The following is an 18,516-nucleotide window of genomic DNA, read 5'->3' as shown; positions in this document are numbered from 1 at the left end:
ATCGGTAGAACATTATGTAGGAAATCAGCATACATTGCACCATTTAGATTGCCATCGATAAAACGGGGGCCACTTATCCTTCCTCCCATAATGCTGCACCATGCATTTACTCGCCAAGGTCGCTGATGTTCCACTTGTCACAGCCATAGTGGATTTCCCGTTACCCAATAGTGCATATTATGCCGGTTTACGTTACCGCTGTTGGTGAATGATGCTTCATCGCTAAATAGAACGCGTGCAAAATATCTGTCATCGTTCCGTAATTTCTCTTGTGCCCAGTGGCAGAACTGTACACGACGTTCAAAGTCGTCGCCATGCAATTCCTGGTGCATAGAAATATGGTGCGGATGCAATCGATGTTGATTTAGCATTCTCAACACCGACGTTTTTGAGATTCCCGATTCTCGCGCAGTTTGTCTGCTACTGATGTGCGGATTAGCCGCGACAGCATCTAAAACACCTACTTGGGCATCATCATTTGTTGCAGGTCGTGGTTGACGTTTCACATGTGGCTGAACACTTCCTGTTTCGTTAAATGACGTAACTATCCGGCGAACGGTCCGGACACTTGGATGATGTCTTCCAAATGGCTCGGAGCACTATGGGACTTAACATCTATGGTCATCAGTCCCCTAGAACTTAGAACTACTTAAACCTAACTAACCTAAGGACATCACACACATCCATGCCCGAGCAGGAGTCGAACCTGCGACCGCAGCGGTCGCGCGGTTCCAGACTGTAGCGCCTAGAACCGCTCGGCCACCCCGGCCGGCGATGTCTTCCAGGATACCGAGCAGAATACATAGCACACGCCCGTTGGGTATTTTGATCACAATAGCCATACATCAATACGATATCGACCTTTTCCGCAATTGGTAAATGGTCCATTTTATCACGGGTAATGTATCATGAAGCAAATACCGTGCGCACTGGCGGAATGTTACGTGATACCACGTACTTATACGTTTGTGACTATTACAGCGCCATCTATCACAAAGCGAAAAAAGTGGTCCAACTAAAACATTCATATTTCTTTACGTACTACACGAACATGTAATAAAAATGGGGGTTCCTATTTTAAAAAAACTCTGTTGATATCCGTTTGACCTATGGCAGCGCCATCTAGCGGGCCAACCATAGCGCCACCTGGTTTCCCCCTTCAAGCTAGACGAGTTTCGTTCTTTGTAGTTTTTTCGTTTGATGCTTATTTCGTGAGATATTTGGCCTGGTCACTATCGAAGGACCACCCTGTATATAAGTGGGTAGCTGATAGTGTGCAGCCATAAGCCACTCATGCGCCAGGCTTTGATTGTCACTTCTACCTCACATAGCAGCGCTTATTGACTGAAAATAATTTCATTTTCATGTAAACGTCGATATGGATATTGGGCTATGGTGGAGCAACCTTGAATAATGACAGGTATGCCATTACCTAAAATACACTCCTGGAAATGGAAAAAAGAACACATTGACACCGGTGTGTCAGACCCACCATACATGCTCCGGAGACTGCGAGAGGGCTGTACAAGCAATGATCACACGCACGGCACAGCGGACACAACAGGACCCGCCGTGTTGGCCGTCGAATGGCGCTAGCTGCGCAGCATTTGTGCACCGCCGCCGTCAGTGTCAGCCAGTTTGCCGTGGCATACGGAGCTCCATCGCAGTCTTTAACACTGGTAGCATGCCGCGACAGCGTGGACGTGAACCGTATGTGCAGTTGACGGACTTTGAGCGAGGGCGTATAGTGGGCATGCGGGAGGCCGGGTGGACGTACCGCCGAATTGCTCAACACGTGGGGCGTGAGGTCTCCACAGTACATCGATGTTGTCGCCAGTGGTCGGCGGAAGGTGCACGTGCCCGTCGACCTGGGACCGGACCGCAGCGACGCACGGATGCACGCCAAGACCGTAGGATCCTACGCAGTGCCGTAGGGGACCGCACCGCCACTTCCCAGCAAATTAGGGACACTGTTGCTCCTGGGGTATCGGCGAGGACCATTCGCAACCGTCTCCATGAAGCTGGGCTACGGTCCCGCACACCGTTAGGCCGTCTTCCGCTCGCGCCCCAACATCGTGCAGCCCGCCTCCAGTGGTGTCGCGACAGGCGTGAATGGAGGGACGAATGGAGACGTGTCGTCTTCAGCGATGAGAGTCGCTTCTGCCTTGGTGCCAATGATGGTCGTATGCGTGTTTGGCGCCGTGCAGGTGAGCGCCACAATCAGGACTGCATACGACCGAGGCACACAGGGCCAACACCCGGCATCATGGTGTGGGGAGCGATCTCCTACACTGGCCGTACACCACTGGTGATCGTCGAGGGGACACTGAATAGTGCACGGTACATCCAAACCGTCATCGAACCCATCGTTCTACCATTCCTAGACCGGCAAGGGAACTTGCTGTTCCAACAGGACAATGCACGTCCGCATGTATCCCGTGCCACCAAACGTGCTCTAGAAGGTGTAAGTCAACTACCCTGGCCAGCACGATCTCCGGATCTGTCCCCCATTGAGCATGTTTGGGACTGGATGAAGCGTCGTCTCACGCGGTCTGCACGTCCAGCACGAACGCTGGTCCAACTGAGGCGCCAGGTGGAAATGGCATGGCAAGCCGTTCCACAGGACTACATCCAGCATCTCTACGATCGTCTCCATGGGAGAATAGCAGCCTGCATTGCTGCGAAAGGTGGATATACACTGTACTAGTGCCGACATTGTGCATGCTCTGTTGCCTGTGTCTATGTGCCTGTGGTTCTGTCAGTGTGATCATGTGATGTATCTGACCCCAGGAATGTGTCAATAAAGTTTCCCCTTCCTGGGACAATGAATTCACGGTGTTCTTATTTCAATTTCCAGGAGTGTATATCTCTGGCAGCCAAACGTGCTGTCCCCCTGAACTAAGCAACCGTACAAATTCTCATAACTTTATCTTCCATCCCTCCATTTGCGTCTATTACACAAAATCACTTGTGATGTGGTGAGTCCCTACACTCTCTGGAGAATAGATTAGTATAAGAACACAGACTCAGAGTAATAACAAATTTATCATAGGCGACAGGCAATATTCTACACCAAACCCGGGCAAATATCGACCCCCTCTGGCTCTAAATTTTGGTATTATAATTTCAGCAACCATATTTTTGTTCTCAGTTATTTCCCCCTCAACAATACGCCGCAACAGTTTCATAAGACTTTTATTTTCCACTTAATTAAAAACAGAATTAATACGGGAAACTTATGAAAACATTTGTCCTTTGTTCCTTCTTTGTGGCTGTTGCCTGTTTTGTTTAATATTTATTCTGTAAGTATTCTGTTCTGGCTTTCGCACTGCAAGTGCTTTCCTGAAGTAACCTATCTGATAGCGAATGTCGTTCGTGGATGACTATCTGCGGGAGTGGTCGCTGGCTGCTACTCAACTGCTCACGTACCGAACTCCTTAAGATTTGATAACTCGTGTCCTAATTTAATATCACCTGTAATAAAAATATCCAACGCGTTTTAACGAGAACCGTTACAGTGTGCATAAACAAGAAGTGTAACTTGCCTGCTCCGTTCCCCTCCCTGATAGTGCCTGCGAGACGCGGTTCAAAAATGAGTTACCTCGATTACACCGTTTGTTTCAGGCCATCAACAAAATTTGAGGAACAAATTTTTCACAAATTCAGGTTTTCCACAGCGAACGAATTCTTTTTAATAAGTCATTTACGAGCTATTCGCGTGAGAGGTCTATAACATTCTGAAGTAGTGGTAAGTTCCTATGGGACCAAACTGCAGAGGTCATCGGACCGTAGGGTTACAAACTATTTAATCTCAGACTAACTTACGCTAAGGCCAACACACACCCATGCCCAAGGGAGGACTCGAACCTCCGACGGGGGTAAACATTCTGAGAATGGATAACAGGGACAGTAAGTTACTGCTTATTACAGCAGTCTTAGACCTAGTAACTGCTACCTGGTAAATATGATACTGAAAGTAAATACTCTTCGTCTCGTACATAAAAATAAGTTACTCATCTTGTGCAAATTAATTTAATTTTTTTGATCTAATATACAGGGTGAGCACAAAGTCTTGCCCTGATTATAATAATTCATAACAGAATAACCGGTTGACATAATAAGTTACATTTGATGTCGTTACATAGGTTAGTGTTACCAGTTTTTTTAAGACCACTTACGTTAGTAAACCTCAACGTGTGCTCCCTCGGTAGCTCGGAGAATGTCGAGGCAGTATTCCAGTTCCCGCCAGATGTTTCGTAACATGTATTCTGTAACAGTAGCCACAGCAGCTTATAACCTAGCCTTCAGTTCGTCAATTTCAGCAACTGCTGTGGGTCGAAGACTCTGTCCTTGACATAGCCCCAGAAAAAAAAGTCAAGGGGCGTGATGTCTGGAGAGCGGGGTGGCCAGGGTGTTGGACTGTTCCTTCCAATCCACCGATCCGGACATTGCTCCCCTCTCCAGACATTACGCCCCTTGACTTTTTTTTCTGGGGCTATATCAAGGACAGAGTCTTCGTCACACCAGTTGCTGACGTCGACGAACTGAAGGCTAGGATACAAGCTGCTGTGGGTACTGTGACAGAACACATGTTACGAAACACCTGGCAGGAACTGGAATACTGCCTCGACATTTTCCCAGCTACCAAGGGAGCACACGTTGAGGTTTACTAACCTAAGTGGTCTTAAAAAAAAAACTAGTCACACTAACCTATGTAACGCCATCAAATGTAAATTATTATGTCAGACGGTTATTCTGTAATAAATTGTTATAATCAGGGCAAGACTTCGTGCTCACCCTGTACTTTAATAATAGTTTCGCTTGTCTTCAGTGGTTCTAAAAAGTAAGTGAACAGAATAATAATTATTTTCATAATTAATATTTTTATTGGGTCGTTTGGATACAGGTATACAGTGTTTCTTAGCAACACTTTTACGTTTCCCGTGTTTTGTATAGGACCATTGCCTGGGTATCATTGGTTTATACAAAGCTTCATTTATAAACATTTTTACTACTCCTGTCACAGCTGCCAGGTTAACTGAAGTTTCACGGGTAGAGGGTGGCAATGGTGTGTGGATGCTGGTTTCTGGAGGATGATGCCGTAGGGATGGATGAGAGGGGATGTTTTCCTAATACTTATTATGCTTTATGACACGTTGCGCATCAGTGAGAATATTCCCGAATGAAATTTTCACTCTGCAGAGGAGCGTGCGCTCATACGAAACTTTCTGGCAGAGTAAAACAGTGTGCCGGACTGAGACTCGAACTCAGGATCTTTACCTTCCCCGGGCATGTGCTCTACCGTCTGAGCTATCCAAGCACGACTCACGCCCGCTCCTCACAGCTTTACTTCTACTAGTACAAAGATTCCAAGTTCGAGTGTCGGCCCGGCACACAGTTTTAATCTGCCAGGAAGTTTCAGTGCTTTCAGGAAGTTTCATGCTTTTGTGATCATGAAGTGTATTTTCTTTATCCCTTACTGTCCTTTGTATTACCTATTCTTCATAGAGCGTTAGCACGCTCCTTCCACTATTTTTGTGAAGGACTGCCACGTCTGTTAATATTCTTATAGTGCACAATTTCTCTACATTTCACAATACAGGGTAATCATCTAAAACTTGCACTGCAAGTACGAGGGCAGTTCAATAAGTAATGCAACACATTTTTTTTCTCGGCCAATTTTGGTTGAAAAAACCAGAAATTTCTTGTGGAATATTTTCAAACATTCCCGCTTCGTCTTGTATAGTTTCATTGACTTCCGACAGGTGGCAGCGCTGTACGGAGCTGTTAAAATGGCGTCTGTAACGGATGTGCGTTGCAAACAACGGGCAGTGATCGAGTTTCTTTTGGCGGAAAACCAGGGCATCTCAGATATTCATAGGCGCTTGCAGAATGTCTACGGTGATCTGGCAGTGGACAAAAGCACGGTGAGTCGTTGGGCAAAGCGTGTGTCATCATCGCCGCAAGGTCAAGCAAGACTGTTTGATCTCCCGCGTGCGGGCCGACCGTGCACAGCTGTGACTCCTGCAATGGCGGAGCGTGCGAACACACTCGTTCGAGATGATCGACGGATCACCATCAAACAACTCAGTGCTCAACTTGACATCTCTGTTGGTAGTGCTGTCACAATTGTTCCCCAGTTGGGATATTCAAAGGTTTGTTCCCGCTGGGTCCCTCGTTGTCCAACCGAACACCATAAAGAGCAAAGGAGAACCATCTGTGCGGAATTGCTTGCTCGTCATGTGGCTGAGGGTGACAATTTCTTGTCAAAGATTGTTACAGGCGATGAAACATGGGTTCATCACTTCGAACCTGAAACAAAACGGCAATCAATGGAGTGGCGCCACACCCACTCCCCTACCAAGAAAAAGTTTAAAGCCATACCCTCAGCCGGTAAAGTCATGGTTACAGTCTTCTGGGACGCTGAAGGGGTTATTGTGTTCGATGTCCTTCCCCATGGTCAAACGATCAACTCTGAAGTGTATTGTGCTACTCTTCAGAAATTGAAGAAACGACTTCAGCATGTTCGTAGGCACAAAAACCTGAACGAACTTCTTCTTCATGACAACGCAAGACCTCACACAAGTCTTCGCACCCGAGAGGAGCTCACAAAACTTCAGTGGACTGTTCTTCCTCATGCACCCTACAGCCCCGATCTCGCACCGTCTGATTTCCATATGTTTGGCCCAATGAAGCACGCAATCCGTGGGAGGCACTACGCGGATGATGAAGAAGTTATTGATGCAGTACGACGTTGGCTCCGACATCGACCAGTGGAATGGTACCGTGCAGGCATACAGGCCCTCATTTCAAGGTGGCATAAGGCCGTAGCATTGAATGGAGATTACGTTGAAAAATAGTGTTGTGTAGCTAAAAGATTGGGGAATAACCTGGTGTATTTCAATGCTGGATAAAACAACCCCTGTTTCAGAAAAAAATGTGTTGCATTACTTATTGAACTGCCCTCGTATTTCGGAAATGGAAAGTATTAATAATGTGTGGTTTTCACCGAATGGATTAGAAGTCAGTGACTCCTATTGTTAGCCAATCGATAAATTGTAATAATATTTATAAAGTGTATTTCTTTGCAAACATACACTTTTTAAGCGCAGCAGTGGCTACTGACATTAGCAAATTAAAGAAGGGTAAACCAGAATGTCCGTGGTATTTGTTGCAGGATTCTAGTGCGAGTCCTTTAGGAGATATCGTATTTTGAAAATTTCCCACACCGACCCTTGTACAATACCTGTGGTAGCACACACTAAAGAACAACACATGTGCATATACTAGTTACATGGATTCTGACCAAAAAGGAGACAATTGACCTTTATAGGTTGTGTTCAAAACCACCACCGGTAGAGCCGTTCGGAGTGGCCGACCGGTTCTAGGCGCTACAGTCTGGAACTGCAGGACCGCTACGGTCGCAGGTTCGAATCCTGCCTCGGGCATGGATGTGTGTGATATCCTTAGGTTAGTTAGGTTTAAGTAGTTCTAAGTTCTTGGGGACTGATGACCTCAGAAGTTAAGTCCCATAGTGCTCAGAGCCATTTGAACCACCACCGGTAGAGGAAAAACTCGCTTCCAGTCTGGTACGAAACAACTGCTGCACATGTGATAGCATTTCATGTCCGAGCAGGCTGCAGTAATAAGTCGTTTGTCCTTTTAGACAACGTTTTTCAACTTTCCCCCCGCAGAAAAAGCTCTACAGGTATCAAATTCGGGGAACGGGCCGGCCAGTGTGGAGGTCGTCTGCGTCCAACCCAATGCTTTGGAAACTATTCGTGAAGACATGGTGCTGTACTTCGGGCGCTGTGGGCTGGACAGCCATCATGGTTCCTCCTAGACTGTAGAGGAACAACTGCTAGCAGCCAAGGAAGACAGTCTGTTAGGAGGCTGCGACACTTGTGCCCGTTCAGTGTTCCATCTATGAAAAACGGGCCTATGAGCTGATGGTTCACTATCCCACACCACACGGTTATACTCCATGGACGCTGACGTTCCACCTGACGAAGCCAACGGGGAGTGTCAGCAGACCAATAGTGCATGTTTCGCGGTTTATCTGGCCATGAAAGGAAAATGTGGCTTCATCACTAAACAAGATACATGATACACTTCGAGTATCCAGTCTTAATGGGTGTACAGAAGTTAAAACGATTCTCATAATCGTTTCCATACAGCTCTTGATAGAGAGTGATCGGTAGGGATGGAACCTATATCGATGGTGAATGCGTAGGACACTGGCCTGACTCATGACGCTTTACGTTGCGATTGCGCAGGAGCTAACGTGCGGATCAACTGCAACAGCAGCAGGAACATTAACTTTCCCCTCTTCTGTGGTCACTTGTTTCCTTCTGTTATGTTGTCTAGGTGTTACACCACCACTTCCACGTAACTCATTGACGAGGTTGATAAATAAATGCCGCAATGGTCGACATCTCTTGGGATGTACACCGTACAAGAACGTACTGCATTCTTCCTACACTCTCCATAGACCACGCGTGAGTCGGCTGTTTCTGCATTGGTAAATCCCATCGACCACTCACGACCTACTGCTTGGACTGCCACACACGAATTGACTAGAAATTCTTAATGCACTCAAGCAACTCACAAGCAGACTGTAAGCAAACATAACATCATACCTAGCAACTACGCAGGTTGAATGGTACAAACGAGTGTCGGTGAGAGAACTTTTCAAAATACGATATCTCGTAATCGACTCGCTCTAGAATCTTGCAATAGACTTCACTGACATTCTAGTTTAATCTATTTTTAGCGTGCTCCATTTAAAATTGATTTTCTAATTATTATTGGGAGACAATACTAGCCCATGACTACCAATCCATTCTCTGAAAGTCACACATCAATAGCACTTTCCATGGTTCAAAAATGGCTCTAAGCAATTGGGACTTAAGATCTGAGGTCATCAGTCCCCTATACTTAGAACTACTTAATCCTAACTAACCTAAGGACATAACACACATCCATGCCCGAGGCAGGATTCGAACCTGTGACCATAGCAGCAGCGCGGTTACGGACTGAAGCGCCTAGAACCGCTCGGCCACAACCACTTTCCTTGTGTTTTCAAATGCTCTTAGTTCTCTTACTGTTTTCCAGTGACCGCAAACATTGCATTTTCTGCCATTAGACATGTGATGCTCTGAGAAGTAAATGCGGGTCTGATTTCGTTATCTGTCGCACTGACGCCATGCACTGAGAGTGCATCTTCGTCACAACAGCGCTGGAAGAGAATACGGCTCTGCGGGACTTGAGATGGCGAGAATGTAAATACACTAATGGCCATTAAAATTTATACACCACAAAGATGACGTGCTACAGACGCGAAATTTAACCGACAGGAAGAAGATGTTGTGACATGCAAATGATTAGCTTTTCAGAGCATTCATACAAGGTTGGCGCCGGTGGCGACACCTATATCGTGCTGACACGAGGTAAGTTTCCAGCCGATTTCTCATACAGTTGACCGACGTTGCCTAGTGAAACGTTGTTGTGATGCCTCGTGTAAGAAGGAGAAATGCGTACCATCACGTTTCCGACTTTCATAAAGGTCGGATTGTAGCCTATCGCGATTGCGGTTTATCGTATCGCGACACTGCTACTAGCGTTGGTCGAGATCCAATGACTGTTAGCAGAATATGGAATCGGTGGGTTCAGGAGAGTAATACGGGACGCCGTGCTGGATCTCAACGGCCTCCTATCACTAGCAGTCGAGATGACAGGCATCTTATCCGCATGGCTGTAACGGTTCGTGCAGCCACAGAGTCAACAGATGGGGACGTTTGCAAGACAACAACCATCTGCCCAAACATTTCGACGACGTTTGCAGCAGCGTGGACTATCAGCTCGGAGACCATGGCTGCATCACAGACAGGAGCGCCTGCGATGGTGTACTCAACGACGAACCTGGGTGCACGAATGGCAAAACGTCATTTTTTCGGATGAATCCAGGTTCTGTTTACAGCATCATGATGGTCGGATTCGTGTTGGGCGATATCGTGGTGAATGCACATCGGAAGCGTGTATTCGTCATCGCCATACTGGAGTATCACCCGTCGTGATGGTATGGGGTGCCACTGGTTACACGTCTCAGTCACCTATTGTTCGCATTGACGGCACTTTGAACAGTGGACGTTACATTTCAGATGTGTTACAATCCGTGGCTCTACCCTTCATTCGATCCCTGCGAAACCCTACATTTCAGCAGTATAATGCACGACCGCATGTTGCAGGACCTGTACGGGCCTTTCTGCAAACAGAAAATGTTCGACTGCAGCCCTGACCAATACATTCTCCAGATCTCTCACCAATTGGAAACGTCTGGTCAATAGTGGCCGAGCAACTGGCTCGTCACAATACGCCAGTCACTACTCTTGATGAACTGTGGTATCATGTTGAAGCTGCATAGGCAGCTGTACCTGTACACGCCATCCAAGCTCTGTTTGACTCAATGCCCAGGCGTATCAAGGCCGTTATTACGGTCAGAGGTGGTTGTTCTGGGTACTGATTTCTCAGGATCTATGCAGCTAATTTGCGTGAAATGTAATCACATGTCAGTTCTAGTATAATATATTTCTCCAATGAATACCCGTTTGTCATATGCATTTCTTCTTGGTGTAGCGATTTTAATGGACAGTAGTGTAGTAAGGAATTTCGTTTTCTGACTGTAAATTCTTGCTTTTGTGTGACGTCTGTCCGCAGTCGAGACAGAGGTGTCAGCTATACATATACACTCCTGGAAATGGAAAAAAGAACACATTGACACCGGTGTGTCAGACCCACCATACTTGCTCCGGACACTGCGAGAGGGCTGTACAAGCAATGATCACACGCACGGCACAGCGGACACACCAGGAACCGCGGTGTTGGCCGTCGAATGGCGCTAGCTGCGCAGCATTTGTGCACCGCCGCCGTCAGTGTCAGCCAGTTTGCCGTGGCATACGGAGCTCCATCGCAGTCTTTAACACTGGTAGCATGCCGCGACAGCGTGGACGTGAACCGTATGTGCAGTTGACGGACTTTGAGCGAGGGCGTATAGTGGGCATGCGGGAGGCCGGGTGGACGTACCGCCGAATTGCTCAACACGTGGGGCGTGAGGTCTCCACAGTACATCGATGTTGTCGCCAGTGGTCGGCGGAAGGTGCACGTGCCCGTCGACCTGGGACCGGACCGCAGCGACGCACGGATGCACGCCAAGACCGTAGGATCCTAAGCAGTGCCGTAAGGGACCGCACCGCCACTTCCCAGCAAATTAGGGACACTGTTGCTCCTGGGGTATCGGCGAGGACCATTCGCAACCGTCTCCATGAAGCTGGGCTACGGTCCCGCACACCGTTAAGCCGTCTTCCGCTCACGCCCCAACATCGTGCAGCCCGCCTCCAGTGGTGTCGCGACAGGCGTGAATGGAGGGACGAATGGAGACGTGTCGTCTTCAGCGATGAGAGTCGCTTCTGCCTTGGTGCCAATGATGGTCGTATGCGTGTTTGGCGCCGTGCAGGTGAGCGCCACAATCAGGACTGCATACGACCGAGGCACACAGGGCCAACACCCGGCATCATGGTGTGGGGAGCGATCTCCTACACTGGCCGTACACCACTGGTGATCGTCGAGGGGACACTGAATAGTGCACGGTACATCCAAACCGTCTTCGAACCCATCGTTCTACCATTCCTAGACCGGCAAGGGAACTTGCTGTTCCAACAGGACAATGCACGTCCGCATGTATCCCGTGCCACCCAACGTGCTCTAGAAGGTGTAAGTCAACTACCCTGGCCAGCAAGATCTCCGGATCTGTCCCCCATTGAGCATGTTTGGGTCTGGATGAAGCGTCGTCTCACGCGGTCTGCACGTCCAGCACGAACGCTGGTCCAACTGAGGCGCCAGGTGGAAATGGCATGGCAAGCCGTTCCACAGGACTATATCCAGCATCTCTACGATCGTCTCCATGGGAGAATAGCAGCCTGCATTGCTGCGAAAGGTGGATATACACTGTACTAGTGCCGACATTGTGCATGCTCTGTTGCCTGTGTCTATGTGCCTGTGGTTCTGTCAGTGTGATCATGTGATGTATCTGACCCCAGGAATGTGTCAATAAAGTTTCCCCTTCCTGGGACAATGAATTCACGGTGTTCTTATTTCAATTTCCAGGAGTGTAGTACTTAGCACGACGCTATATGAAATTTATGCTTCTTATTTGATTCAATGACTAGTTCGTGATAATTTCTTTGTCACATAACAGCACCACCTGTCTACAAGAAAGTTATCGCAAGTGTGTGATGTCCCTAGGTTAGTTAGGTTTAAGTAGTTCTAAGTCTAGGGGACTGATGACCTCAGATGTTAAGTCCCATAGTGCTTAGAGCCATTTGAACTTTTTTTTTTTTTTTTATAAGGTGGATACATCAGTCCTCTGTATTTCGCCAAACTTCAGCGACGTGGACCGGGTATATCGAAGCAGCACTTACTACAGGTCTGGGTAACATGTGGGATTTTAGCAGCGGTTAGAAATGCCCAAGGCGACCAACAACGCTCCTTACCAACGTGACGCAAAAATAGCCTGGAGCTCTGCTCTGTGGCACGGTGGTTCTTTGGCTGTAGGATATCGAGTTTGAGGGTTCGAGATCGATGGTAGTAAGCAGATAAGTTGAAAGGGTACGGTACCGACTGACATTGAAAATAGGTACAACATACTTCATTATTTTTTTCAGAACACACAGTGGTGATATTTCACATTAAAGTGTAACGAAGGCTAGTCGAAATGCAAGTTCTTGTCGTCTAAATGTGTGACAACAGAGAAATGAGCAGTAGAGTAAGATACGAGAGCTACTGGTGGATTCAAGCACTTATTGCTAACTATTTATTGCGTGTATTGATATGGAGCCTGACTTCTACGTGTAACTAGTGTACGCAATTTTTTTCTTTTGTTGATTTTGTTTTGTATTTAGACATTGCCGTGTAAAGATTATTACAACGCAATTTATGAATGTCAGATTACTTGCTCTGTGTTTGGACGGTGAGCTATTTAAAATTTCATGAGTACAATTAGTATTTTTCTTAGTTGTCATAGAATTAGTGAAGTTTGGATTACTCCTAAAAATAACGGAGATTCCGGTAACTAAGCAAATTTTTATCTCACCATTATTTTTTATTTGTATGATGTAATGTTTTATTTGTCATTTGGATTGATGTAAATTTATATGTGTACGTTACTCCGGATTATGGAGAGTACAATAATGCAACAACTGTGTCAATAATTTGGTAAAGTAACAGCATTTGGTCGTTTATTTGAGGTCACCAGGGGCTAAGGTCTCCTCCTGGTTATTTTGATGACTTGCTACGTTTGTTCTAATACAGTTTTCTTAAAAAAAATGTTCGGAACTACCCTCGCATTGCAAGGATAGTACCGTGCCATTTTTTTCTGCATGGGTAGCCGGTGGTGAAAGGGTACAGTACCGACTGACATTGAAAATAGGTACAACATACTTCATTATTTTTGTCAGAACAACACATTTTTTTCGTAAAATAACTCAATTTCAATTAATACAGCGAAGCTGGATACCAGTGTGGGAAGGAATGACAATTTATTTATTTAATTGATCACATGTGCACTCCCACAAAGTAAATCCCTACATCCAGTTTGGTGAGATCTGTGAAATGAATGAATGTATGGTCGTCTGCTAACCGCAGATAGTGAATGTGAATATATGATCATCTTTGAGACGATTCTTTGGCCACCTTTGGTGGGACCAAAGAGATGAAATTTACCTGAGCTTTGAGCACCTGAAATGTGGCTGACCAATACGGTAGCATGGTCTTCCCCCACCTCGACAGAGGTGCGAGATGACCTAAAGAACGGCCATGTTTTAGCACTCTGCCGCTGGATCTTGTGCTGTTAAGACCTTTTTTAGTTGTGCTCCGTAATGACCAAAGAGTGGAGACATGGTATGCATGTGGAATATTTAAGAGTAGTTTGAAATAATGATTTCTCTATTTCAGGAACTTTTGTGGAGAGAATTAAGTGTCAGGCAGGTAATATTAATGGGATTGTAGTAATCTTCGGAAGTGACCAACGGTCACAATGAAACCACGTGTAGCAATAAGTTGAAATACTTCCGTGTGCTTAAGTTAAGCTGAATTACTAGCGTGTGTACAATAAGTTGAAATATTTAAGAAATAGCGTGTGTACCATAAGTTGAAATATTTAAGAAATGCCGTGTGCAGGACTTGAAATTAGAGACGAGTACTTCCACGTGGTGAGTACTATGTGAGTCTCAAACTGTGTATGAGACAAAAGATAAAGAGAAGTACTCGTCCATGGTATCAGTTGAGGACTCGCGTGTGTGATGAATACGTTCTTAATATTACTTTGCGTGATATGATTCCGTGTGACGCTAGATTCAAACTCTGAGAGAGAAGCAAGGTGAGTCGGCCGTCTATCCAGCAACGCCACTTGGCTTGCATTGCACAGGAAGACGTGCATATATCTCCAGAGTTCATAGTAGGAAAGTAGAATTACGAAGTGGGGCAGTGTCGTGTGAAACTGGGATAAATATTAATTGAAGTGGGAAAGCTGAAAGTGATAATGTTGTGACTATTCTCTGTGTAGTATTTCATATTGTAGTGTCGTGTATGACATGTAATTTGGGTATGTGTGGTTTACATGGGAGAGTAGCAAGGTAGTTGCAAAAGATTAGTGGGTTATGCTTGTTCCTTCTGTACTGCTCGGTCTGGAGGATAGTTTCGTGATGATGATTATGAGAGTCGAAGTGTGAGAAATAATAAAAGATCCACCATCCTATCCAGAAAGTGCACTGTAGCGTTAAATAATTACGAGACCATAATATAGAGATTCACCAATGTAAAGCCATGCCCACTGGGCGGAATTTCTCATGTGTTATTGTTGTAGGTTATAGAATTTGTGTGTTTAGGTTAGAGAATTTATCGGAATAAATAAGATAGTGAAAAGAAAAAGATTGGTGGACTTTTCCTTCGAATTGTATGTTGTCATAATGTCCCGAATTTATAATGTGTGCGCCATTCATATTCAGTGCGGTGGCCACGTGTTGACAAAAGCCGTTAAATAAAAGACAAAAAGAAAATGTGGTATTGCCAGTGCGTAGTGTACAGTCAGAGTTCTGTAAATTACTGATAGTCAGATGCGTGTTTCCGTTGCGTATTATTCATACAGGAGGATAATTTGTAACTTAAGTGTGAGTACTAGAGTTCATGTTACTCGATAAATAAGAATGAATCCACTCGCTTGGCAGACCACTCATCTTGCAGGCCTGACTGCTTGATGCCACAGTATGAGCAAGGCATGTGGGTGCCTCTCAAAGTGAAAGCCATTTTGATAGTCGCAGATATTGCCAGCGTCTGGTATGACCATTATGTCAACATGTACCCCATTCCTTTGGATAACCGACAGCGAGAGGATATCACTGAAGGTGGCGGCAAGGTTGCAACGTTGTTTGATCAGCCGATCAGGTTGTGGAGCCTTTCTGATATCAAGTCCGTGACGCCGGAGTTCCCCTTCTTTTCGATATCGAGGCGGCGAGGTTGGCGTTCCACCTCATCTGAAGCAACTCAGACTATCGTCACACTTGGATCCTATACAGCTGCAATTTCTTTTCACCCTTGAGAATTTGTAGTGTGTGGGAAGACAGTGATAAAGACAAGGGCGTGTGTGAAGGCAAATCATTTGTACACGCGTGCACTTCGCATGATTGTGAGGGGAGCTTGTTTTTGTACGAGATAAAGCAGACGTAAAGGTAAAGAATTAGCGCCTGTGGTCAGTCAAAATGTCCTTGTCGTTGGCGAATCGCTTTTCATAATTGTATGAAAGATCATAGCTTTAGAAACCCAATCATGTAGTCTCTGTATTAGCGCAAGGCATTCGTCTACACTCCTGGAAATTGAAATAAGAACACCGTGAATTCATTGTCCCAGGAAGGGGAAACTTTATTGACACATTCCTGGGGTCAGATACATCACATGATCACACTGACAGAACCACAGGCACATAGACACAGGCAACAGAGCATGCACAATGTCGGCACTAGTACAGTGTATATCCACCTTTCGCAGCAATGCAGGCTGCTATTCTCCCATGGAGACGATCGTAGAGATGCTGGATGTAGTCCTGTGGAACGGCTTGCCATGCCATTTCCACCTGGCGCCTCAGTTGGACCAGCGTTCGTGCTGGACGTGCAGACCGCGTGAGACGACGCTTCATCCAGTCCCAAACATGCTCAATGGGGGACAGATCCGGAGATCTTGCTGGCCAGGGTAGTTGACTTACACCTTCTAGAGCACGTTGGGTGGCACGGGATACATGCGGACGTGCATTGTCCTGTTGGAACAGCAAGTTCCCTTGCCGGTCTAGGAATGGTAGAACGATGGGTTCGATGACGGTTTGGATGTACCGTGCACTATTCAGTGTCCCCTCGACGATCACCAGTGGTGTACGGCCAGTGTAGGAGATCGCTCCCCACACCATGATGCCGGGTGTTGGCCCTGTGTGCCTCGGTCGTATGCAGTCCTGATTGTGGCGCTCACCTGCACGGCGCCAAACACGCATACGACCATCATTGGCACCAAGGCAGAAGCGACTCTCATCGCTGAAGACGACACGTCTCCATTCGTCCCTCCATTCACGCCTGTCGCGACACCACTGGAGGCGGGCTGCACGATGTTGGGGCGTGAGCGGAAGACGGCCTAACAGTGTGCGGGACCGTAGCCCAGCTTCATGGAGACGGTTGCGAATGGTCCTCGCCGATACCCCAGGAGCAACAGTGTCCCTAATTTGCTGGGAAGTGGCGGTGCGGTCCCCTACGGCACTGCGTAGGATCCTACGGTCTTGGCGTGCATCCGTGCGTCGCTGCGGTCCGGTCCCAGGTCGACGGGCACGTGCACCTTCCGCCGACCACTGGCGACAACATCGATGTACTGTGGAGACCTCACGCCCCACGTGTTGAGCAATTCGGCGGTACGTCCACCCGGCCTCCCGCATGCCCACTATACGCCCTCGCTCAAAGTCCGTCAACTGCACATACGGTTCACGTCCACGCTGTCGCGGCATGCTACCAGTGTTAAAGACTGCGATGGAGCTCCGTATGCCACGGCAAACTGGCTGACACTGACGGCGGCGGTGCACAAATGCTGCGCAGCTAGCGCCATTCGACAGCCAACACCGCGGTTCCTGGTGTGTCCGCTGTGCCGTGCGTGTGATCATTGCTTGTACAGCCCTCTCGCAGTGTCCGGAGCAAGTATGGTGGGTCTGACACACCGGTGTCAATGTGTTCTTTTTTCCATTTCCAGGAGTGTATATCAGTAGGGGCGTTTTATAACCTACTCACAAGTCACTAAGTAAGATGAGAATTAAAAACGTATTGGATCTTCAAAATGAATAAACAAGCGTGATAAAGATTATTATGAAAGAACTTAATTTTTAAAGCAGATTGGAATGAATTTAGTAAAAACAAAGACTTTTCAAAGTTTGAATGTGACCGTATGCGCAAATGGTAAAAAGACGAACTAAGAAACAGTTGTTCCGATTGAAAGTGACCAGTTAAATTAATCCTAGATTTTAAGAAACTCTTGTAAATATTAATACGTAAGTCAACTTGTAAACACAGTGTAACGTTATGAAGTGAGAATTTCACCGAATACAACGTTCATGCAGACGCTCACCACAGTGCAAGTGAAATTGTAAAGTTCGACGATTTTCAGTGGCAGTATTCTACTGGACAATATGTGTGAAAAAGTTGCAGCGGTAGCTATCACTTGCCTGTGAATTCGTAACTGGATAGCGGACAGGAAGTGATGTGAGGCACCTTCAGTGGAAGGAGCTCCCTCCAGCAATTTAAAAAGCACAAAGCCACGATCCGATGATAAAAGTATCGCACGGTACATCAAACGCGATTATCAGCGCACGGCAAGTAAGCTCCGGTAACGTGCGCGCGCAGACTGAATTATAAGACCGTTTGCAACACGGGAGGCCAAAAGCCACCATGTGACGAAATAATGCTAGCGTTCAACCACCAACAGCCGTTGCTGTGCGGTACAACCAGTACTGAAAACATTTTTTGTATATACCATGAACATTCTGAGAGATTCTAAGATAGAGAAATTAGCGTAATTAGTCCAATGACTGATCATTCACAGAAATAGGTCACAATGTCACCACAGAACACCGTTGAAATGCAAACTTTAACGAAAGGTCACGATTCAAGTGAAAATAAGCACACGATAAAACGTCAAAGGATCCTATCCTTTCTATATTCCATCCCACATGTATATAAAATTGGTTTTGCAAGCTATTCTAGTATAAGATATTTATTTGGTTCATATGTGAAATAACTCGGAGAGCCACTCTCAAGCCCTGAAAGTGAAAGATACGGACTTCCTTGTCGAAGCCATCAGCAGTGGCCGCTCTACAATCCAAGTCGGTGATAAATAGTTTATGTGCGATGGAAATAAATGTATAATTAAATGCGACCGAGCTAA

This window comes from Schistocerca nitens, chromosome 5 (genome assembly GCF_023898315.1).
Source record: "Schistocerca nitens isolate TAMUIC-IGC-003100 chromosome 5, iqSchNite1.1, whole genome shotgun sequence".
In the NCBI taxonomy this organism is placed as follows: domain Eukaryota; kingdom Metazoa; phylum Arthropoda; class Insecta; order Orthoptera; family Acrididae; genus Schistocerca; species Schistocerca nitens.
Note: the sequence above shows the minus strand (reverse complement) of the source record.